Below are 24,255 nucleotides of genomic sequence, written 5' to 3' on the forward strand. Positions count from 1 at the left end.
AGAGTACCACGTTGTGCTCGAACCACAACCGGTCATACGCACTGCAGCTGGCTCCGAAATTCCGGTTGAGAAACTCGCGTTGAAACCTGGGCGCCGCACCGGTGAAACTGGCGCTAGCATTTTCGAGGTATGCACCACTCTTGTCGCATTCTTGGAGGACAAGACGATGCTGACGTTTCGCCTGGGCTTCGGAAGCCCTCACGCAAGAATCGGCACGTCGACGACGAGTTCTTTCACAAGCGAGTTAGCGGCGCCGTCGGTCAAACGCAGCCTGCTCCTAGGCGGAATGCGCCACGCGGGGCCTTCTCATCCGGACGAAGAAACTGATCTGAGGAGAGGGAAGCGCGGCGGAGCGTGCCTCATCCCCCTGTCCTTCCGTTTCCTTCCCCGTGACACACCAAACGACCCTTATTGGTCGCGCGGGTCACGTGATGCGGCGCCAGTGCAGCTTTCCCCGCACCTGCTATTCCTTCCTTCCTTTCTTTCTTATCGCTGGCCATACGGAAATGCGCTGCGGGATCACTTGTTATGATATGGTGGCATACATCGTGTTGTACAGGTTGCTGCTAATCAGCTGGTCGAGCAAGGCTCACAAATTCTCGAAGCAATGCTGCGATAGGACCGCCAGGGACAGTGGTCGGTCGTGCAACGTGTGGTCAGTCGTGCAACCGGGACAGTGGTCAGTCCACGAGCAGGGGGCAAGGACAGTAATGCACGTCTTCTCCGAAATGGCAATGGCACCAGCACACTCCTGATGAAGTAGGGGATCGTGCATGGGAGGCAGGTGTGGGGCAAGAATTGCTGGTGCGCTGTCGACGATTGTGAGAAGGCGAAAAGTGCCGATGTTCTGCGATACAGACGATGCGCTCAAGGCGTTCGCAGAGGCTGTCAACGACGACTGAGTGGCGCAGGAGCTCGACGACGACTGGCGTTACAGATGAATTGGGGCCCTGAACGGAAGTAAGAGCCGAGACTGATCATGCAGTGACTTCTGGACTTCTGTCACGTCGTCGACCGAAGAAACAAGGTCGGCAGGCAGACGTTACCGGCAGGGGCAAGGACCATCGATCTGTACGTTCGTTGGCAGGTGCTGCAGGAACAACTCGCGTAGAAGTCAATCGTCTATGTTAGCCGCACTCGGGTCCAGCAACACACGAAAGTGTCGAAAAGGCTGCGAAGGCCGACTATGTTTTCTATGCAGAACAACTGTTATAGACGACTGCGTGACGGTGTGCTGTTGCAGTGAGGTTTTGAGATGGTCATATGACCCTCCGCGGTGGCTTAGTCAGCTAAGGCGTTGCGCTGCAGGGCACGATATCGCGGGATCAAATCCGGGCCGCGGCGGCCGCATTTCGATGGAGGTGAAATGCAAGAACGCGCGTGTGCTTGCTTTGTAGTGCCCGCTAAAGAACCCCAGGTGGTCAAAATTAATCCGGAGCCCTCCACTACGGCGTGCCTCATAATCAGAACTGGTTTTGGCACGTAAAACCCCAGAAAGAAGAAGAAGAGATGGTCATATGGCGTGTAGCGCAAAGCGGCAGTCAAGATGTTAACGTTGGCTATGGCAGCTGGGAACAGCGTGGATCCGACCTAGTGGTACTTGTGCAGCTTGGTGGGAATGCCATTGACGGGAATGGGGCATATCACCAGGTGGAACCAGGTTACCGGGATATGGTCCCAAAACGCCGGCAGTCAAACGATGGTAGGGGAAACTTCCGAGGGTTGAATGGAGCCTTGGCCGTTGGTGGCTTGTGCTGGCTACTCGGGCGACATGGACCCACAAAAACGTAGAGGAAACGTCTGGATCACCACACTGAGGCTTTGGATGATGCAGAGCATAGAGAAGGGATTTAAGGCCCACACAAAAACTAGATTTATTGCAACTGCGCCAGCAGGTGCCAGGAGCGCCGGTGAATCCAAGCGCGACCGCATACAGTGCGGGCCTGCCCGTCACTGTTTCTGCGACGATGACGTTGCCTTGACCGAGTTGCAGCCGCTCAAACGGTAATCACCGACAGGATAACTCACTATGTTTCCTCGGCTTCCCACAGCGATGACGGTCCAGATTTTGTGACTCCCTCTCGACCCACATGAGACTTTCCTCCACAGTTTCGCGATCCGTCCGTATGACGAACTCCCTCCGGCAAACACCCATGTTTTCACTGTCCCCGCAGCGGTCGCATGTCTCGCCGCTGCTGCAGCCATTGGAGTTGGGACAGCAGGCCACGTTTCCCGACTTCTCTATTTCAGGTGGCCAACCCCGTTCAAGCCGTTTCACATGGTGCGATTTTCATCGCACCGGAAGTGCGATTTCCGTCGCATGCGGCGACAATCGCAGTCACAGGGCCGATTCTGCAATTTTAGGCTGCGGCCAACCGGTTGGTCGCAGCGTCGCAACGGCGCAGCAAAAGCTGCGATTCTCCGTCAAAATTGCACCGAGAGCAATTTCGCTGTCTGTTTTGAAAAATGGCGGTGGTCGCAACGTTTATAGATACTTTTTTGTCAAAAAATATTAGCTCAATAAGCCTCGAACAGTGCAACTAATTGAGTGAAGCCTTGGATTGCGCAATCGGTTATAACATCAGCACCGACACGCGAACAGTGCAGATAAAAACTCGTAGGTCAGATTCGGTGCTGTGATTTCTGTGCGTTTGTTGACACGTACATTGCTAAACACGCGACGCTTTTTTTTTAGGTTGGCTTCGGGTGCTGATTGTATGTACTTTTGCGTGATTTTTAGTTATTCACGCGTGCTGCGATTCGGTAAATACTAAGAGATGTCCCTCACGGGAAGGCATGGCCTTCGGTTCGCGATATTCAATTCGCGATATACGAAACGCCACAGTTTTGGCGCAGTATGCTTTTACGGACGGAACAATTTAACGAATATGCAACTACGCACAAATGCTACGGTCAATAGGTCACGCTATACGCGCGACCATTTAGTTGCAGTCGGTTAGTTAAGGCTTTCATGCGCATTTTTCCCAATGAATTATCTCATTTCAAGGTTCTGTTACTTCAGCTGCGAGACGCGACTGCTTATCAAGCTCGCAAAGCGAGCGTGCAAATTATATATGGTAATGAATGTTCTACAATAGCATATTTAACGCTTCGACTGGAAATAAACAGTATTGTCAATGTGTTTTCGAAGCAATACTTAAACAGCTTTTTTATCATTTTTCTGATGTATCATTTTTCTCCTGCACAAAAATCAATAAACCTTCAGTGTGTCGCACGCTTTGTATCCTTACTGCATCTGTATTAACCCTCACATTAAAAGGTAATTGCATATTTCCCTTACTTCAGTGCATCGAATTACTTTTGTTTATGCTGGTTGCAACATATCGCAGTACTCTAAGAAACTACTTCGCTATAAACATCCTTGCCTTTTCTTGCTTGTCTGTCTCTACTTCCTGTAAAACCCATGCAATAATGCTAAAAGCCGGCGAACACCTTGCTTTTTTTATAAGCAGTAGATAACTAATTAAACACAGGCAGATCAAAATTGTGCAGTGAAGTCGGCCGGTTGTATTCCTATATTTTTAAGTGTGGGTGGTTCTTGCATGTTCACAGCTCATAAAGTGTGCAGACTCATCACGAGGCATAGGTATTGCCCATCAAGATGGAGGCAATGTTGCTAATGAGTCTACACTTACATGTATTACTGCATAAACTCGTATAACCATATCCCATCATTACTCAGTCGAGCTTGCTCAGAGTCATACTCACCAAAATTATACTCGGCCGAGCTTCATCTGACTTAATATTCACAAAGATTCTACTCAGGCAAGCTTGCACCGAGTCATATTCACCAAAATCTACTTATCCGAGCTTGCTCTGACTCATATTCACCAAAATTTTACTTAGATGAGCTTGCTCTGACTTCTATTCATCAAAATTCTACTCAGGCAAGCTTGCACTAAGTCATATTCACCAAAAATCTACTTGTCAAGCTTGCTTTGACACATATTTACTAAAATTATACTCAGATGAGCTTGCCCTGTCTACTCATGACAATATTCACTAAACGTTTACTTAACCGAGCTTGCTCTAACTCGTATTCACCAAAATTCTACTCAGCCAGGCTCACACGAACTCAGGCTCAAGGTTAGTTCGAAGTCTTAGTGAGCCGACGTTTGAGTGAGTTCATTGTGCTATGTATACATTACATTATGTGACCTGTGCAGTGAATAAGCAAGCATTGCATATGAGTACGTGTTGCATCAGGTGAAATAAGGACAACTGTACACACCGCAGTTAGTTTTCTAAAGTTTAACTGACCGTTGCGTGAAAGCTTCGCCTAATGTCGATTCAAGCAAGCGCATTGGATCTGCATCACATTTTTTGCTATATAATCCTGCTGGCTGCCCTGGCCATTACTGGGTGGCAACATTTTGTACATTCCAACACAAAGTTGAATAAATGACTGTGGTGCAATATATTAAAAAAAGATGCTTGCATCACTGCACGTATAACAATACATGATACAAACAGATGTACATAAGATGCACACAAATGATAAATACATAAACAGACGGAACCAGCTAGCCACCACTCATTGAAAAAAAGGAAAAAAACACAGGCCAAATGCTGCAATGGGTCTACGTATAACCATTCCCCTTGCCAGGTACATGGGCTATAGAAGAAACACGTGCAACCTAGCAGTTACCTCGAGGTAGCAGCTGTGGATGGTTTTGCATTCGCAGCTGGCCACTCAACCACTCAAGGTTGTTCAGTGTGTACTTGTACTTAGGCACACTTTTTATTGTCTAAATCTCAAAAATTTAATGTGGATCCTGAAAATTTTTAGAATGTTTGCATTGTGAGGCTTGCAAAGGTAAATATTTTTATTCCATTCTCGTTCAAGGTGAAAGCTCATACAACAGCTTAGAGACATTGTCAGTGCCCCTCACTTTCGCTCAGAACATAAGTAGTCTGTTATTGATATTCTTGCAGCTTTTCAAGAGCAAGAAAGGGAATCAGCTTCCCCTGTTTTCAGCATTGGGTTAACGCAGGCAATTCAGGGAGGCATGAAGATTGGCTAATACAATCGGTTCGGGAATACCAGATTAGATTGTACCTTGACGCTTTCCTTGCACTTTCTTATTTTGGTCAAAAATCTATGTTTAAATGGCTCCAACTAGCATGCTCTAACATTGGTCTAATATAGGTTAAGTACATGACTAGCTTAACAGACTGGGAGGCTGGCTTTCATTTCCAGGAAAGGAACCATAGTGCCTGCTCCAGTTGCATATGTTCTGGTTATCTGGGGTTTTCAGTCTCACTTTTAAGATAATGTGCTCAAGCAGGTAGAAGTACACGCATGGTATTAGCGGATAGTTTTGATAGCTTCTTGCTTTACACTTGCCATTCTGAATACAAAATTTTAGCGTTCAATGTTGTTATTAAACCAACAAACGTACAAGGTATTTTAATGTTAGCTGTGGGGCTACGCGGCTGCGCTACGTACTACAGAATATTGACTTATGCTTCTTGGTACAGATTCACAGCACTCTAACAGCACGAGAAACAGGACGAGAAAATAGACGACGCCCATGTCTGTCAGAATAGTATGATACTACGTACAAAAGTGATTGCAGCTCCTAAAAAATGTAGTGTCGGCTTCAGAGAGCACTTGTATGAATAATTACAGCACACGCGCCGAGACCGACGAACCAGGCTGGCGCTAAGATTAACGTTCACAACACAAATTCCGTTGCACGTCCAGTAATTACAGACAGATCATTTGCGGCTTCCTTCAAGGTCAGCCGTGAGCTTTTGGGTTGGTGCTTGCTGCTAAGTTTGGTGCAAGAATATTGCTAGGAGCAGGAACAGCTTATGCGCAATCACGAGCAATACACACACATCCTTTTTTCAGAAGCTGACGTTAAGCACAGGTAGCGCGAGGGTCTCTGCGTTGACATGACGACTTCGCTGCAGCCGAATTCCGAATACTGCATATGCGATGACAACAGCTATAGGGGATTGTTGGTAGGTCCTCTTGTAATTTGTTGTACCGGAGGAAGAACGACACGGGCATAAAACACACACGAGACAGCACACAGCGCTGAACGACCACCTGCGAACAGCTGTTTACGTCCGCCATTTCTCATCGTATTAAACTTCATAAACCGCTGTTGCGCACTCCAAAACAAATTAAACTTTGAAGCGTTTTTAAATTACAAAACGCACGTATTATTTCGTCCTAATAAAGAGAGGTCGATTGTATCATAACGCGCACGTCTTTTTCATTACATTAAAGAAATTATGCGGCGTGTGCGACAAAACCTGGCAGCAAGCACCCCTGGGCGTCGCACCAGTCGCGTTGTTGAAATCGCAGTCATGTGAATGAGCCTCCCAAAAAATCGTATTGCGACGCTTGTGATCGCACCGATTTTTTTCGCTCCAGTCGCAACATGTGAAACGGCCTTTCGTTTGTAGTCAAACCCGACCACGTTGTCCTTCAAGAACCTGCGCTTCAGCTCCGGCACAGACGCTGGTCTTCATTTCAACACTGCTACTATCGGCCTTCCCAACCCCGCCGACCTTCCTCCCCGACATGGCGAAGACCTTCCCGGCGAGAAAACCAGGCAATGCAACCCCTAGAGATGGTGCTGCACTGTTTCGAATGACCGAGAATCCACTTCTTAGCATCCCTGCATGCGGAACCTCTTTTATATAGAGGTCGATTCATCCAAATTGGGGAGTACATTCCGATGATGAGTGCGTATTTTTGCTGAGCCCTCAACACAATTTTGGCGCCTGGGATTACTTGGGCCATCCGTATAACTAATGGCGGAGCCGCTATTTTCCTCGGAGTGTGTGCTCACTGTGTTCGCATCGGCGATCACCACAATGCTGTCCTATTCATATCCCTAGCTAAATGCCAACAAAACGGGATCGTTGCCGTCAATATCCACACCACACACTCCGCTTTCGTCGACTGTTCGGCCAGTACCATGTACTTCGATTTCAGTTTTCTGCATCTCTCTGGTCCAGCTACCAGACGCCTCAGATCTCATGGTGTTACCGTATCCCGTTGTCATGTGTAAAGACTAATGTGCGCGTTTCTTGTGCGGCGGACGGCCAGTGATCATAAATGTTGTCGCAGTTTCACCTGAAAGGCGAAGCATCAATTGCGATAGCAAATTTGTAGAGCTATGCGGAGTAAGAATAGTAGTTTTATCATCTGTATAAATTTGGACATGCAGCAGCACCAGCAACGCGCAGAACTGTTGTCGAAGCCGTCGGCGTTTCGCCCGCGTTCGCACAAAATGCGTGCGGCGTTGGTGACTGTTGCCAGAGCCTCTGATATAAATAGGCACTTGGTGCCGCACCTAAACGTCGCCTCCCTTACCTCCCCCCCCCCCCCCCCCCGGCGTTTCGCGCGTCGGAAGAAGGCGCGTTTGCTCTACATATATGGTGATTGTAAAGGAGGAAAGAGACGCCTACTTCTGCAGCCCTTAAGTGAGCAAGGCGCAGAACGCGCGTTTCTTCTCCGCCGTGGGTTCACTCCCCGTGAAAGCGCGCGTCCCTCGCGCCCTTTCACGCGCACATATAGCGTTCGGCGCGCGGCGACGATTTCATCTCCATTGACGTCATACGGAACCTCACGGCGACGGCGACGGCGACGCCGATGGCAGAAATCTGCTTTGGAGTGTCCATATAATTGATATCGCAATAAAAGAAAAAGAATGGGGGCATTCGATGCGAGCTTACCTGACGCAGCAGGACCTCGGCCAACAGCCAACGACGAAGACACACAAGTGCTGAAAGAGGGAGCAGAAGAAGAGAAGAATGGCTGCGTTCTGGAAGAAGGAAGGCTGGTGCGGGGAGTGTACGAAGCGACGCTGTCGGGCTGCGGGTCCGACCCTCAAGACTTCCGGAGCGTCGGGCAGAGAAGCAAAACTGTCGGGCTGCTGGCCCGAGTTTCATCAACGACGATACGGTCTCTGTCCTACCTCCACCCTTTGGTGTTCGTGGGTCCTGGTGACGTGTTGCTGAAGGCATGACCTGCCTACTCCCTCCAGCGACTCCTGAGTAGAGCTGCGGATGAACCTCAAGAAGCAAGCAGCGTCGTATCCTCACGCCACCGATGCCCTGCAGCTGACTGACCGTCGCAATGCCGTTCCATGCAGCTGCACCGACGCACGCCAAGTAATTGTGACCGGTCACGGACTTTACTCTTTTATATAGTTGCTTATTGTGTCAAAAAATCTATAACTGCATGAACGTTGATATTAGCCTTCGTATCTTGCTTAGTTGGTTTGTGTGTTTGGGTTAATTATATGTTCAAGTCTTTCACAATTGACTTCATTATTTATTCTGTCAACTGCGAATTGGTCTCCGTGGTGGCCAGAATAATTCGAACCATGCAAGTGTAAATACACTCCCGGGCATACAACCCCACGTTGACCTAGGAAAACCAAATCATAACACCCGTATTCTTCTGTCTAAAGTGGCGAACTGTAGCTCCTCTTCTGTTGTCAATGTCATCTTTAAACTGCAAGTGCCGCCAAAAGATATCTCATTCGCCCTCCTTTAGTGCCTTGGGCGCACTAAAAGTGGAGGGTTCCACATTCGCCGCTTCCCTAGATTGCCCGGCGGATAATTGTTTTTTTTTTTCTTGTCTTAACAGTGACATTACGTCAATCAAGTCTGAGATCGCAAGCAGACTTACGGGGCTTCGGGTGTCCGGTAGACAAATCACAAGTGATCTTTACGGATGTGTCATTGCAAGGAATGTCCTTAGGACGCAAGTGCCTTAGCTGCAGGTCACGGTCCTGTGCCGCTGCCAATTCGTGTGAGACAACTGCACAGTATAAAAACCGCACGCGAATCAGCGAGTGAGCCGTTTATTTGAAGCGCCCTTGGCATATTCAGTATGAGCTGAAAATTCTGACAAATAATCAAGGTGCCTAGCTTTTGTTGGGGAGTAGGTCATCGTTGCGGAGCCGAGTGCATGAACGATAGACCTTTGATTACCTACCGTGGTAGCTTAACGGCTACGGCGTTGCGCTGCTATGCTCGAGATCGCGGGTTCGATCTTGGTCGCGGCGGCCACATTTCCATGGGACGGAATAAAAAAAATGCCGTGTAATTCAATTTAGATGCAGATTCCCAAAGTTCAATTTTAAACCGGAGTCCCCTATTACGACATGCCTCATAATCAGATCGTACTTTTGGGACATAATTCCCCAAAATATCATGTTTAGGCATTGGTCCCAGATGTGCTTTATTGATAGTTACGTTTAGGGGGCGCGGGGGGGCGGGGAGCGCATGCCGAAAAACGCTATAATAATTATCTGTGTCAGTTTCAGAAAAATGAGTCCGTGTGGCTGACATACGACATCAACGAACTGCTGCATAAGCGCCCTCACCGCATTTCCCAACGCGTTACCTATCAGATAGGCGGGCGCCTCGTGCTTTTTACTTAGTGATGATATGGACACTCCAAAGCGGATTTCTGCCGTTCGCGTCGTCGTCGCCATTGCCGTTGTCGTTGCCGTCGCCGTGAGGTTTCGTATGACGTCAACGACGATGAAATTGTCGCCGCGCTGCGGACGCTGCATGTGCTAGGGAAAGGGCGCGAGGGACGCGCGCTTTCACGGGGAGCGAACGCACGGCGAACAAACGCGCGTTCTGCGCCGTGCTCCCTCAAGGGCTGCAGAATTAAGCCTCTCTTTCCTCCTTTACAATCACCATATACATAGAGCAAACGCGACTTCTTTCGTCGCGCGAAAGGCCGTGAGGGCGACGGGAGGGAGGGAGGGAGGGGAGGCGACGTTTAGCTGCGGCACCAAATGCGTATTTATATAAAAACGTTGCGAGGCGAGAAGGTGGGTAAGATTTCCGACGCTGCTCGACGAGTGCCCCATTCTAATCTCGTCGAAAACCTCCGAGCCGCCCCCAGAGGCCCCGGCAACCGTCACCAACGCCGCGCGCGTTCGGTACGAACGCGGGCAAAACGCCGACGGCGTCAACAGTTCTGCGCATTGCTGGTGCTGCTGCATGTCGAAGTTTATACAGCTGAAAAAACTACTATCCTTACTCCGTATAGCTCTCTACTAATTTGCTATCACAATTGATGCTAAGCCTTTCGGTTGAAACTGCGACAATTTTTTCTTGTAGTTTACCTATTACTGCTAGATACTAGTTTGTATAATATCAATAATGTTGCGTTGTGTGGTTTCTTTCAGGTAGCTGACAATAATTATTGCTTGAATAATTCCCTAATTTTTACATTGCTGAGTGCAGAAAAGTGAAGAATAGTAAAGTGATACGTACTTATCGTGTCTTTCATCCACACACGTTTAAATTCAATCCTGTTTGCACACGTCTGAAATAAAGTTTAGACCATAATGTGAGTTTAAAAACATAACCTAGAATTTATTTATTACAATCATCATCAGGTTATATTTATGCCCACTGCAGGACAAAGGCATCTCCCTGCGATGAACAATTACCCCTTTCTTGCGTTACCTGATTCCAACTTGCGCCTGCGAATTTCCTAACTTCATCACCTCACCTAGTTTTCTGCCGTCCGTGACTGCATTTCCCTTGTCTTGGCATCCACACTGTAATTCTAATGGTCTACCGGGTATTCATCCTACGTCTTACATGGCTTGGCCAGCTCCATTTTCCCCTCTTAATGTCCATTAGAATATCGGCTATGCCAGTTTGCTCTCTGATCCGCACCACTCTCTTCCTGTCTCTTAGCGTTAGGCCTGCCATTTTTCGTTCCATCGCTCTTCTTGCGGTCCTAAATTGGTTCTCTAGCTTCTTTTTAACCTCCAAGTTTCTGCCCCATGTGTTAGTACCGGTATAATGCAATGCTTCTACACTTTTCTTCTCAACTACAGTGGTAAGCTATAGTATGGATTTGCCAATGCCTGCCGTATGCACTCCCACCCATTTTTTTTCGTCTGTAAATTTCCTTCTCATGATCAGGGTCTCCTGTGAGTATTGACCTAGATAAACGTACTGCTTTACCGACTCTAGAGGGTGACTGGCGATCCTGAATTCTTGTTTCCTTGCCAGGCTATTGAACATTACATTTGTCTTCTGCATATTTATCTTCAACCCCACTCTTAAACTTTCTAGGTTAAAGTCCTCAATCATTTGTTGTAATTCGTCCCCATTGTTGCTGAATAGCAGAAAGTCATCTGCAAACCGAAGGTTGCTGACATATTCACCGTTGATCCTCACTCCTACGCCTTCCCAGTCTAAGAGTTTGAATACTTCTTCTAAGCATGCAGGGAATAGCATTTGAGAAATTGTGTCTCCTTGCTTGACCCATTTCTTCCAAGGTAACTTTCTACTTTTCTTCTATAGAACCAAGGTAGCTGTGGAATCTTGTAGATATTTGCCAAGATTTCCACCTATGTGTCCTGGACTCTTTGATTACGCAATGCCGCTATGATTGCTGGTATCTCTCGTGAATCAAAAGCATTTTAATAATCTATGCAAGCCATATAGAGCGGTTGATTGTACTCGGAAGATTTCTCGATTACGTGATTAACGACATGGATATGATCCATCGTAGAATATCCCTTCCTGAAGCCAACCTGTTCTGTTGGCTGAATTGTTGCCCTGATTCTATTGCAAGTTAGCTTGGTAAATATTTCATACAATACTGAAAGCAAGCTGAAGGGTCTATAAGTATTCAGTTCTTTAACAGCTCCCTTCTAATGAATTAGTATAAATTTGGCATTCTTCCAGCTCTCTGGTATGCTTGAAGTCGTAAGGCATTGAGTATAAAGGGCCGCAAGTTTTTCAAGCATGATATCTCTTCTATCTTTGATTAAATTGACTGTTATTTTATCTTCTCCAGCAGCTTTTCCCCTCGTAATGTCTTTCAAGGCACTCCTAAGCTCATCGCTAGTTATAGAAGGAGCTTCTGTATCCTGTTCGTCACCGCTTCTAAGAGAGAGAGAGAGAGAGAGAGAGAGACAAAACTTTATTTTGATGGCGTACGGAGAAGCGTCGATCTCCGTGGTGGGTGGAGCCTTCAGTCCAGGGCCCCAGCGGCAGTGGCAGCACTTTCGGCTCTGGCAATAAGCTTTCGCTGATCCTCCAGTGCCGAGCTGGTCAGCACAATCTCCCACTACTCGTGCGTTGCGTTTCGATTAGGGGAGTTATTGGGGATATTTTAACATGCCCATGTGGTGTGGTAGAGGGTAGCTCGCTCTGTACAGAAAGGACAAAGGGGCTGATAAAGGGTGGGGTACATCGCGTGAAGGAGTGTGAGGTGAGGATAGGTGTTGGTCTGGAGTTGCCTCCAGGTCGTGGCTTCAGCTCTGGTGAGGGATGGGTGCGGTGGCGGCATCGTTCTTCTCGAAAGGCGGTAGTGCTGCAGTATATCGTAGTAAGTTTGTAGTGTGCCTGGACTTGGGTCTTCTGGCGTCTCTTCCAGTGCCCGGTTGCAGTGTCCTGGGGCTATCGTGTGTGCACGATGGTTTCCGCTGATGCCTTCATGTCCCATTGTCCAAATTATCGTGGTGCGGGGTATTTCGTTGAGGCGATGTAGAATATCGCATGCGATATTATGTAGATGGCCGTTCGCGTAGGCTCTGCATGCTGACTAACAGTCTGTAAGAATATATAGTTCTTCGTTTTGTCTCGATGCCGAGATGGCGAGTGCAATGGCGGCCTCTTCTGCTGCGGCGACGTTCTGTGTACGAACGGAGGCGGATACCAGTTCTTGCTATCTGTGTCCAGCCACGCTGATTACCATGCCCTCTCCATTCGGGTACATGGCCGCATCTGTCCAGCGAGCAGTGGAGAGAGTGCCGTATCTCCTGTCTATTGTTATCGCTCGTGCTTTTCTCCTGCCCATCTGATATTCCGGGTGCATGTTACGCGGAACAGGGGCCACCATTATTTGCTCGTGTAGGGACTTGCGGAGTACTTCTTGATTGTTGGTTGTCGCCACGGGGTATTGCAACCTTCGAAGTGTTGCTCTGCCTGTTCTAGTGAGATTGATGCGTGTGATTTGCGCATGTCGGTGTGCTTCAATTAGTTCTTCTAAGGTGTTGTGGATGCCGAAGGATAGAAGTTTCGTTGTTCCGGTGCCTGGAGGAAGGCCGAGGGCTTGTTTGTACGCCTTTCGCAGTACCACATTTATTTGGGCTTTTTCTGTTAATGTTAAGTTCAGATAAGGTGTCGCGTACGTGACTCTACTGACGATAAGGGCCTGAGTCAAGCGTAGTAAGTCTTCTTCCTTCATGCCATGTCTGCGACTGGCAACTCTATTAATCATGCGAGCTACGCTGTAGGCAGTTGGTTTTAGTGCGTTTACAGTGTGGTTATTGCGACCACTATTTTGCATGGAGACACCTAATATGCGGAGTGTTTGGGCTCTGGGTATAGGTTTTTGGTTTAGGTGTTTTTCTATGGTCTCTCTCTCTGTGCTTTTTCTTCTGGATTTCTTTTTGAGAACGAGGAGCTCGAATTTTTCTGGGGAGCATTCCAGGTTGCACTCTTTGGCGTATTCGGTGACAGCATCTGCCGCCGCTTGCAGGGCGTCCAGCTGTTCTCCATCCGAGCCTCGAGTTGTCCAAATGGTAATGTCATCCGAATATATTGCGTGACGAAGGCGCGGAATCTTCTCTAGATGCTCTGGGACTGCTTCGAAGGGAAGTAGCTTGGCTGCTCTGGGGGCTGTACAGGTCAGTATAGAATTCTTCGGCTACTTTTACTACGTCACCGAAATTTCTGATATTAGCCTGCTTATCTTTCAGTGCATACATCTTTCCTTGTTCTATGCCAAGTTTTATTCTCACTGGTTGCATGCTGCGTCTATATTTTACTGCTACCTCAATATTTTCCATGTTGTAATTTCGAATATCCCTTACATTCTTATTGATCAGTTTTGACAGTTCAGCGAATTTTATCTTGTCTCTTGAATTGGACACTTCCATGCTTTGTCTTTTTTATTAGGTCCTTTGTTACTTGGGAGAGCTACCTACTGGTTGCCTTGATGCCTTACCTCCCACTTCAAATGCTGCTTCTGAGATCAGCCTAATTGCGGTTACATTTATTACCTCTATGTTGTATTCATCTGCGTTTTAAGGCTGCATACTTGTTTGCGAGCACCTGCCTGAATTGGTCTGCTTTTATCTTTAGTGCGCCTAGGTTGGCCTGTTTCTTCTTGAATAATTTTATTACTTCTCTCTAAAAATTGAGAGAAATCGTAGACCTCACTAACCTATGGTAACTGCACTTTACCCTACCTAACACTTCTACATCCTGCACTATGCTGGGATTGGCAGAGAGTATGAAATGCATTTCATTCCTTATTTCTCCATTAGGGATTTACATGTCAACTTCATGTTGCTACGCGTCCTGAAGAAGGTATTAACAGCGAAGCTGTTTAAGGCAGCCGTAATTTGTGGTTTGTATCACGAAATTGCCGCGCCATAGCCTTGGCAACCAGGAGAAAAAGGAGGAGGCCGCGTGCATGCGCAAGTGCTCTCCTCCTCGCCAGATTCCTCTCTTCCCGACCCCCGCCTGTCTTTAGCACTCTAGCCGTTCTCGCGCTCCGGGACGCGACTTTACAATTCCTTGTAGGTACAGCGGGGGAGTGGTATGGCTCGCATAGCGGGTCCCGTGACTCCCACTGCTTTGAAAAAGTCAGCGAAAAGCTAAGTGTACTGTGGTGTATCTAATGTTAAACAAGATTTATTAAAGCAAGAAAATACTGTGCACGACGAACATTGCTGAAATTAACACTTCTTGTCATGGCAAACGTGGAGACGCCGCGATGCAGTGTCCTTGCCGAGCGCAGCTCCTAGGTGCCTAGGGACATAATCGTTTAGACTTATGAGGCGCTGGTCTGGCTCACGCTGACCGCGCTTTATCACGCTTTATTCTATGACCGCACATTGGCAGTGATTCTGGTGGAGCGGCTGCGATTTTTAAAAACTAAAGTATTAAGTGACCGTCTTTGAAACGGACTGAGTCACTGCCAGTGATATAGAGCAGAAAACTGCTACCCCTTCAACAATATCCACAGTGGACGTCCTCCTCTTCTCCTAATGTGTAGTTCCCCTTTTCCCTCCCCCAGTGTAGGATAGCAAGTCGGGCTCAGTCCTGGTTAACTTCCCTGCGTTTCATTTATAATTTCTCTCTTAGTCTTGGCTTGGGGCATAGATTCCATGCATTCATCAGCTCCTTCCTCAAAAGCAGAAGGGCCACGATTAAGATAGGAGATCTCAAATCAGAACCACTCATTCTTGGCTCCAAAGGTACGCCACAAGGTTCGGTGGTCTCACCACTTTTATTCAACATTGCTCTCTGTGGGCTCTCCAAGAGGCTCTCTCAAGTCGAGGGCATAAGTCGTACCCTTTACGCCGACGATATCATGGTCTGGTGTACGGGCGGCAGCGAGGGCAGAGTAGAGGAGACACTCCAACAGGCTGTGGATTACACCGAGTCTTTCCTTAGTGGAACCGGACTCCGACTCTCTCCGAGTAAGTCCGAACTTTTGCTGTATAGACCTAAGAGAAGGGGTGTCAAACCTAAGGGCTGGGTCCCCCTTTCGGACGTGAATGTAAAACTTGGCACCAGCTCTGGTCATCTCATCCCTAGGGTAGAGGTCATCAGAGTTCTTGGCATGCTTATAGAGGCTAATGGCACTAATGGGCAGACCATAAACAAGCTTACAGCTAAAACGGAAAACGTGGTTCGGCTTATTACTAGAGTCTCCAACTCTCGAGGTGGCCTCAGGGAGGATAATTTACTAAGGTTGTTCCACGCTTATTTAATGAGCAACATTACCTACGTTGCTGCCATGCACTGCTGGCAGGGTCATGAAAAGACTAAGCTCAATCTCCTGATCCGCAAGAGCATCAAGAGAGGGCTAGGACTCCCTTCGAGCACTAGCACGGAAAGCCTCATGCAACTGGGTATTCACAACACTTTGGACGAGATAATCGAGGCACAGCATACGGCTCAGATGGCCAGGCTCTCCTCCTCGGCCTCGGGCAGGAGCATCCTAACCGTCCTAGGATGTAATCCAGCTCTAGAAGAGGAACACAAACATAATCTCACTAAGGAGCAAAGGGCTTACAGTACAGTCTCTCCTTTTTCCCACAACGTGCTCCCGCAGCACAATCCGGGGAGAAGGAGGGCCAGGGGAGAAGCCCTGCTCAAAGACGTTCGTGCAAACCCACATTCTGCATGCTTCGTAGACGCGGCGCAGTACGGCCGATCGGCCAACTTCTCGGCCGTCACGGTTGATCATATAGGTTCTATTCTACACTGCTTCTATCAGGAACGCCACTCCCGCTAAGGCTGAGCAGGTCCTCACTCTTCTTGACGATTCTAAGCAACAGATCTACACAGACTCACGAGCGGCGGTCAGGGCCTTTGCGTCCGGATCGGTATCAGCTGAAGCAACTCGCATTTTAGGCCATAGGGATATTTCTCCTCATAGAATCATCTGGTTTCCGGCTCACCTCGGATCACATCTGGCCTCCATGGCCAACTTGAACGAGATCGCCCACGCCCGGACGCGCGAACTGACTTACCGCGCTGGGCAACCTGGGAGATCTTAAGACTCCAATCAAGCAGTCTTTAGGAACGTTCTCCTCACTTTTAATGAAATCATCAAGCATTAGCAGCTGGGCAGGAGGGTCTTCCCCCTTCCTCACGCGAAGCTCTCCAGAGCACAGGCATCTACCCTCCGCATGCTTCATACCAGGTCATATCATAGTCTTTATACCCACAGCCAGTTCATCAAGCCCTTGATCCAGCATGCCCGGATTGTGGCACCGCTTGTACGTTAGACGACATGCTCTGGCAGTGCCCCTCATTACAGGGTCATCAACGCACAACCGAAGAGGAATGAGCTCCATGCTCAGGAGTTCAGAACTTCCACATCAACTCAGGGCCGTCCAGAGGGCCCGCGACGCGGCGGTGAGGCTCGGCCTACCCGTCCCGACGTGGGAGCGGCCAGCTGCTCTACCGCCTTGAGCGGTAGCGCTCCTCAGGACCTAAATAAAGTTCTCTGTCTGTATGTCTGTCTGTCTCTGCCCAGCCCGTCGGGCTTTCTAGCGGTATATGTGCCTCGTTATCTGATGTGGCTTTCACAGCGGAGCATGTTTAAGCCTGCCGTAATGTGTGCCGCCTGCCACTGCGTTGCCTAGCAACAACCTCGCGGAGCGTCTCGCGCTATGCTCGGGCGAGAAAGGCAACCACATCGCGGAGCGTCTCCTGCTTTGTTCGGGAGAAGGGGAAGAGAAACGATAGCGAGAGAGAGAAACAAATTGTGGCAGCACCAACGAGGCAACGCGCAGAGGTGCTGCCGACGCCATGCGCTTCTCCGTTTACCCGCATTAGCCCCGAACGCTCGCGGTGTCCGTGACTGCAGCAGGCGCCTCTGGCAGCGGCTCGGCCGCTACTGCGCAAGCGCCGTGACGTAATCCCGATGTGTCATCGGCTGCGCACCGCCCGTACACTGTTCATAGCTTTCGCCCAACTTCCCCTACGTGTGCTCGGACTGCAAGTGCTTCGCGCAACCCTCATAGTCATGAGCATGACTCAGCAAAAATGCCAATAACTCGGCCGCTACTGCGTATGCGCCGTGACGTAATCCCGGCGTGTCGTCGGCGCTGCGCGCCACCCGTACACTGTGCATAGGTTTCGCCCCACGTGTGCTCGGTTTCGCCTCACGTGTGCTACGTGTGCTCGGACTGCAAGTGCTTCGCGCAACCCTCATGCTCATAGTCATGAGTATGACTCAGCTAAAAGACAATCACTCAGCAAAAAACAAAGATTAAAGGGCCCCTAAACCACCTCAGATATTTTTTGAACATTTCAAGTAAACACGCGCATCGAGTTCAGAATGCAATCGCGATCAACGATGCCAAACGCTGCAGCGCTACGCGCCGCGGGAGCGCCACAAAATCAAAAAAACAATGCCGTCCTCCTCCCCTCGCCTTTCCGGTATCCCGAGCGGTCGTCATGATGTCAGCAGGGGGAATCTGGTGATGCCAACGGTGGAAACGATGTCCATTGGTCGAACAAGAACGTAGGACTTCCGGTTTGTCTGCTAGCAGGTACGCGCGCTCCCTGCTCGTCCTCGCCGTGTTGCTCGCTTGTGCGCGCTTCCGCATCGGTATTTACAGCCCGCAACGCAAGTTCCAAATCGCTCGTGTTCCAACACATTCATGCTTAGCGGTCTGATTAGCTGCGCGAATAGAGTGCGATAGTGTTGGCCTTTCCAGACGTGCGCGCAACACTCAGTCTATAGCGGCAGGCTTCGCATAACACGCGCCGGCACCGCAGCAACATCGAGTAGCCGAGAAGCGCCGAGTCCAGGTCCACATTACCGGCACGCTAACTCGCCGCACGCCGTTTGCCATTCGCGGGCCGCCGTTCGACAGCGGTTTTGCTCGCGAGCGGCGAGATTTCCTTGCCGTACGTAGAGAGGATGAGACCGGGACTGATTTGTGCGGCAGCCTCACCGCCGCTGATCGCTCGACGGCGCCGATATCGTCGTTAGGCCTTTTCCGGTTCCTTTCAAAGCTAAAGCGGACGACGCTTCGAAATGAATTACCGACGATCACAAGCCGCAATATTTTCTTATCGTTGCTATCGCTCTTCGCAATAATTGTACACAAAGAAGAAAAATACGCTGATATTAGCGGCGCCGTCGGCTGCGATGCGAGCACAGCCGAGCCGGTCGTCTCCCGTCGGTAGCCGTGCACTCAGCAGCAGCCGATGTTTTCGTTACCGGTGGCGGAGGCGCGCAGCTTCGCGGTCGTCGATTGGCCCGTTGATGGTGCAGCGGGCGGGGCGCCGGCCGAACTGCCGTCTACTTTGGACACCTCTCGCGCGGCAGACAGGAGGCCGGTTCGTCGTCCGTATATGTGCCGCTAGCATGGCTAGCGTGGACGTGCCTTAACCGGAAGTAGGCAGTGTTTTGAGAAGCGCGTTGGCGATGACGGATGTCACGTGACATTTCGAGCAGCACTCGGCGAGGTGGGGAGACCAGCCGACGAGGAGAGAAGCGAAGGAAAGAGCGAAATGAGCGAGGGCCGTTTTTCGATCATCAAACGCGTGTAACTCCGCTATTACGGCACCATTTCGAAAAATTCTCGCGGCTAAGTGTTCGTTGTAGACTCGTGCACAACTGCAACACCACAACTAAATTTCGACCTCTGGGTGGTTTAGGGGCCCTTTAACACTCAAAAACCACTGAAATCGGTTAGGACATGTGTACTAAGTGAAGGAAACACTAAAAGATAATGGTAGAAGTCGGTCATGAGCTTGACTCAGCAAAAATGACAATGACTGAGCAAAAAAAGATTAACACTCAGAAACTACTGAAATGGGTTCGGACATGGGTACTAAGTGAAGGAAATACTAAAGCTTGGTGGTAGAAGCCACAATCATGAGCATGACTCAGCAAAAATGACAATGACTCAGAGAAAAAGGATAAGCACTCAGAAACCACTTAAATAGGGTGCTTGTGGTAAGAAGAGACAACTAGCCTTAGTTGTTGGCAAAGAGCTTTTTGTAGTATTGTTGAGATGTGCACGTGACGTCGTACGGTCGGGGAAGGTTGTACTTCCCAGGCTGCAGCAATTCGGTGTCGGTTCGTGTAATGAGGGCGGCAGGGCAGAGCAGATGCATGAGACAGCCCTACTGTTCCAGAGATCAGTAGATTTCACGGGCGACAATACACGGCGGTTGATAGCTGTACTTGGTGGTGGGAGATGACTGGCCAATCGCGTGCATGGACCTGAGCCTTCTCCACGTATGTACCAGGCCTGCCGTTACTGAAGGTCCTACGTCTCGTGATTTAAAGGCGTAGAAGCCTCTGACTCATCGAGAACGCTGATCATTCCCGATGAGCTTGGCGCTGATGATGGTGTTGACACAGGGCTGTATGCTTCGTCCTCTGGCGCATCCTCGGCAAGTGCTACGTCGTAGTCACCATACAAGCGCCTCCGGTGAACCGGGATTGCCCAGTCCTTATGACTCATTGACTCATCAAAGGGGCGTATTTATCTGAAGAGTTTGTCATGACAACACGCGGAAGAAGAACGACGACGACGAAGAGTGCGCAGTGTTCCAAACAGCACGAGTGCTCGAGGCGCGTGACCCGAGTCGTGATCGAGAGAAAAATAGCGATGAGCTTTCATTGGGCCTCTTCGATTATCCGTTCCTGACAGTCCCGGACTACCCGAGACGGTGCTTTCAGCCAATGAACGTTGCATATGCAGTTTTTCGGACAGTCCGTGACTGTCAGAGACGGATAATCAAAGAGGCCCAGGTCAAGGAAGGTTGGTTCGCCAGCAAGCGTACTGGCGATGGGAGCAGCGGATGTTCGGTTCCGGAGGCCGTGATGATGACATTCCGAGGCGTGAGCGTCGATCTCGGCGACGTTCGAGCGAGGCTCCTCGCACTTGCTGCAGCCTCCCATGGTAGTCCCGGGCACCGCAGCAGCAAACCCCTTTCGAAGACAGGCCAACGACGGCACCCAAGACAGTACCCGGGATGCCTCGTCGGCACTTGAGCAAGGCACCGGACGGAAGCAGCGGCCGAATCCTCCGGGCGTTTCTGCCACGTCATGTTCAGGATCGTTGGGAGAAGCAACCCCGTAATAGACGTGACGTGACATGGACGAGGAATCCACATGAGTCGGCGTCAAAGATGGCAGAACATTCCACTCAAGCAGTGACGCAGCCAGAGAGGCCAGAGTTGTCAGGCGGTTAGGAGTGTCGGGGATAAGATTAATTATAAGGACAGCGTAACTAGCTCAGAAGTTATGTATACGGTTTAAAGCGGCTTTTATATGTTACACCTATTTTGTTTATTATTCTCAGTTTGGTGTTAGGAGAATTCTTCCTTTTTGCTTGCTCGCATTAAACCATGTGTGCCGTGCCGTCATACGCGTCTCAATCCATCTCCAAAACATCTGCGCCCCCGAGATCTGTGACAGAATTTGTGCGGCTCATTGAATGTAATAGCCTCCCCTTCATTTTGGTTGCATGTCATGCCGGTGTTCTAGTCTGCAATTTCGCGTACTATACTTGCAAGTCTTTTTTTATTTGCGAGAGAGTTGTCTATAACGGGTCATGTTTGTGTACAAACGTCTTTGTCGTTTATTCGTACCAAGGCAGCCCTTGCGTGCGTGCTATGCTTTTAAAAAGGTTACGTTATAGTTATGGTCATTATTCAGTATTAGTTGTAAGATAGATTAACTTGAACACAATTCTGCACCTGCTCAGAACACGGGTTAATATGTTAAATTGAACCATTTGCGAATGCGTTGTATTTGTTAAGACGAGTCAGGTGCGAACGAAGCAAAACTACAGAGACCCCTTTTTTGTGCCTACTTCAAGCAACACAAAACTTACCGCAAAATGTTCCCTATCATGAACCCGCACAGCCATGGAAAAGTATTCGCCTTGGTGAACTTTAATGCCAGAGCCATCTATATGGTCGCCGGTATGTTTCTCATACCTCAGGACAAATTCCGAATTTATTATAGCACAGTGTGCATAATAGGTGGCCAAAAAACCTCTCCAGCTAAAATTAACTTCGGCGCTATTGCTGCAAAAGAAAAGAAACAATACAATTTATTAGGTATACATATTGTCGGACAACTTGAGTTGGCACTTAACCCTCAGAACTTGAAAATGAGTAACAAGTATCAAGTGCCAAGTAAATAATATTTGCCCCCACAACACAGCCTTACAGCATTCTGTAAAATCATGACAGTCATTTCTTAACTCGTCTCAATACCACCAAGCTAGCGCCGAATGCATTCATGCTGTCGCCGACACACACACACACACACACACACACACACACACACACACACACACACACACACACACACACACACACACACACACGCACACGCACACGCACACGCACACGCACACGCACGCACGCACGCACGCACGCACGCACTCACGCACTCACTCACTCACTCACTCACTCACTCACTCACTCACTCACTCACTCACTCACTCACTCACTCACTCACTCACACTCTTTCTTTAATCTTGCAATACCAGAGTTGCGCTTGCATCCTCGTAAATTCTGGAACATTGTCAATGGTTCCGCCAGTAATTTCACCCAACTAAGTCGTACAGATGGCGCTAATGCCCCCGTGATCAGTGCTGTATAGCTTTACATAACCTGTTTTCAATATTTCAATAAGCAGCGCTCTTTAACACACTCCCACCTGTACCTGGTGACAATTTCTAACTAATGAATCCGATCTTTATTGACTGGGTTGTTGTTAACAAACTAATCCAAAACCTTAAACTTTCTTCTCCAGGTCCGGATGTGACAAATTCAAAAATCCTAAGGTGTACAGGTGTGCACTCGTCCACAGTATTCCCCAAGATTTTTTGTGATTCTGTGTAGTGCTAAATGCTGCCCAGTGACTGGAGGTTAGGGCAGATGATTCCAATCCACAAGTCAGTCAATCTGCCATCGCCTGAAAACTATTGTCTCATCACTCTTACTAACCTTCCATGTAAGATCTTTAAAAAACATCATTTTTGCACATGTAAGCTTTTTTAGAACAGAACTCATTCTTTAACTCCCTTATACTTGGGTTTAGAAAAATGGTGTACGACTAAACGCAACTACTATCTTTTACTAACGACTTATTTTTTAATGCTGTGTCTAGTTTCGATTTTGGCAGCATTTGTCTCAACTTCGCTAAAGCTTTTGTGGTCATTACACGCCAACTCTCCCAACCATAGCGCTCGAGCAATACACATTTCTCTAAAAAAATTTTAAAAAGAACTGCACGCATACAGGCATTACTTGCACAGTAATTTCCTAAAGCATTTTGATCGGCAAAAATTTTCGTGCCGCTGAAGGCCTTTTAAATGTCACAAAACGGTTGAAAACTAGGGGCGAGACAAAAGATTGCCATAAATCGACCGTCTCGCGCGTTCTCTTAAACGGCGTTCTTGCGCTGTCTGAACATTGTGTTTTCATTATAAAAGAGTTTCACGAAATGCTTTCATGCTTTTCAATCCTTAGCACGAGATAAAAATGCACAAGTTATAGCGTTTTGGGGAAATCTCCAGAAAAAAAATGGTCACGGAAGGAAACCTGAAACTATTTTTATAGAACTGTCCCTAAAACTTAGTATCCTCTAAAATTTTATATTGACCGATGTGTTGTGCACAGGCTGTACAATAAAATCCTGACCTTGGAAAAAGTGCTATTTTGGCCTATGTTTAGAAAAGCGGATATGATTCAGAAGCATAACAACTTTCGTCATGGAAAGTCTAATCAAAGCAATTTGTGTTTTCACCACGAAAACAATTTCAGAATTTGACTCCCACCATTGCAATATTTTGGTTCACGCTTCGACTTAACCTCATAGCATGTTGGTGGGACACACAAACCAATTGAATTCGCTGAAAAAAGAATGCATAGTGTATCCGCAGCCTACGGATATCGGTTTTTATTTTCGCACTGTACCTTGAAATGAATTTTGAGTATGACACCAGTTTGGAGATATTATTTCCCAAAATGCGGGACGAAATGCGTGGGCATTCCGGTTACTTTTGTGCTTCAATGCATGAAAGAGAGTTCTGTTAGAAAATTTACGCCAGTTACACGCTTGTGAAATCTGATGGAACAGCGGAGCTCTGCGAGCGTGGGTGTATAGCGTATTGGGTATGACGCTCGCCTTCGGGCAGTGACTACCCGGGTGCAAATCCCGCCTCTCTATCTTTCTCTCTCTCTCTCTTTCTTTCTAGCTCTCTCTCGCTCTAATTTTCTTTTTCTCTTGCCCATAGCAAATTGTGTTACAATCGTCGGTACAACGCAGTAATATGGTTCCCATAAATGCATCTTCTGCAAACGTGGATAATTAGCCTAGTGGCTATGACGCTCGCCTTCGGACCGTGGGTACCGGGGCTCGAATCCCACCTCCCCAAGTTGATTTTGTTTTCGTTATTTCTCTCGGCCCTCTGTCTATCTCTTTCTTTCTCTCTCTGCACCTCCTCTCCTCAATTCACACTCTCTCCACTTCGCTCGAAGCTGCGAACACCATCGCTCCGTAGGGATCAACCTCGACCTTAAACAGCTCCGCTAGTTAAAAGTGGAACAACAGCGCATTGGTGCGGCGAGTTTGGTGGCACATATCTCGCAACTACTCTCATTCTGTAAATTCATTTAAAATGATTGGCCTTGTTTACTCACCGACTACAGATAATAAATTACAATATCTGCTATAGAGTACCTAATTAAGAAGCTAATTAG

Source organism: Dermacentor silvarum, chromosome 2 (genome assembly GCF_013339745.2).
Source record: "Dermacentor silvarum isolate Dsil-2018 chromosome 2, BIME_Dsil_1.4, whole genome shotgun sequence".
Classification (NCBI taxonomy): Eukaryota; Metazoa; Arthropoda; class Arachnida; order Ixodida; family Ixodidae; genus Dermacentor; species Dermacentor silvarum.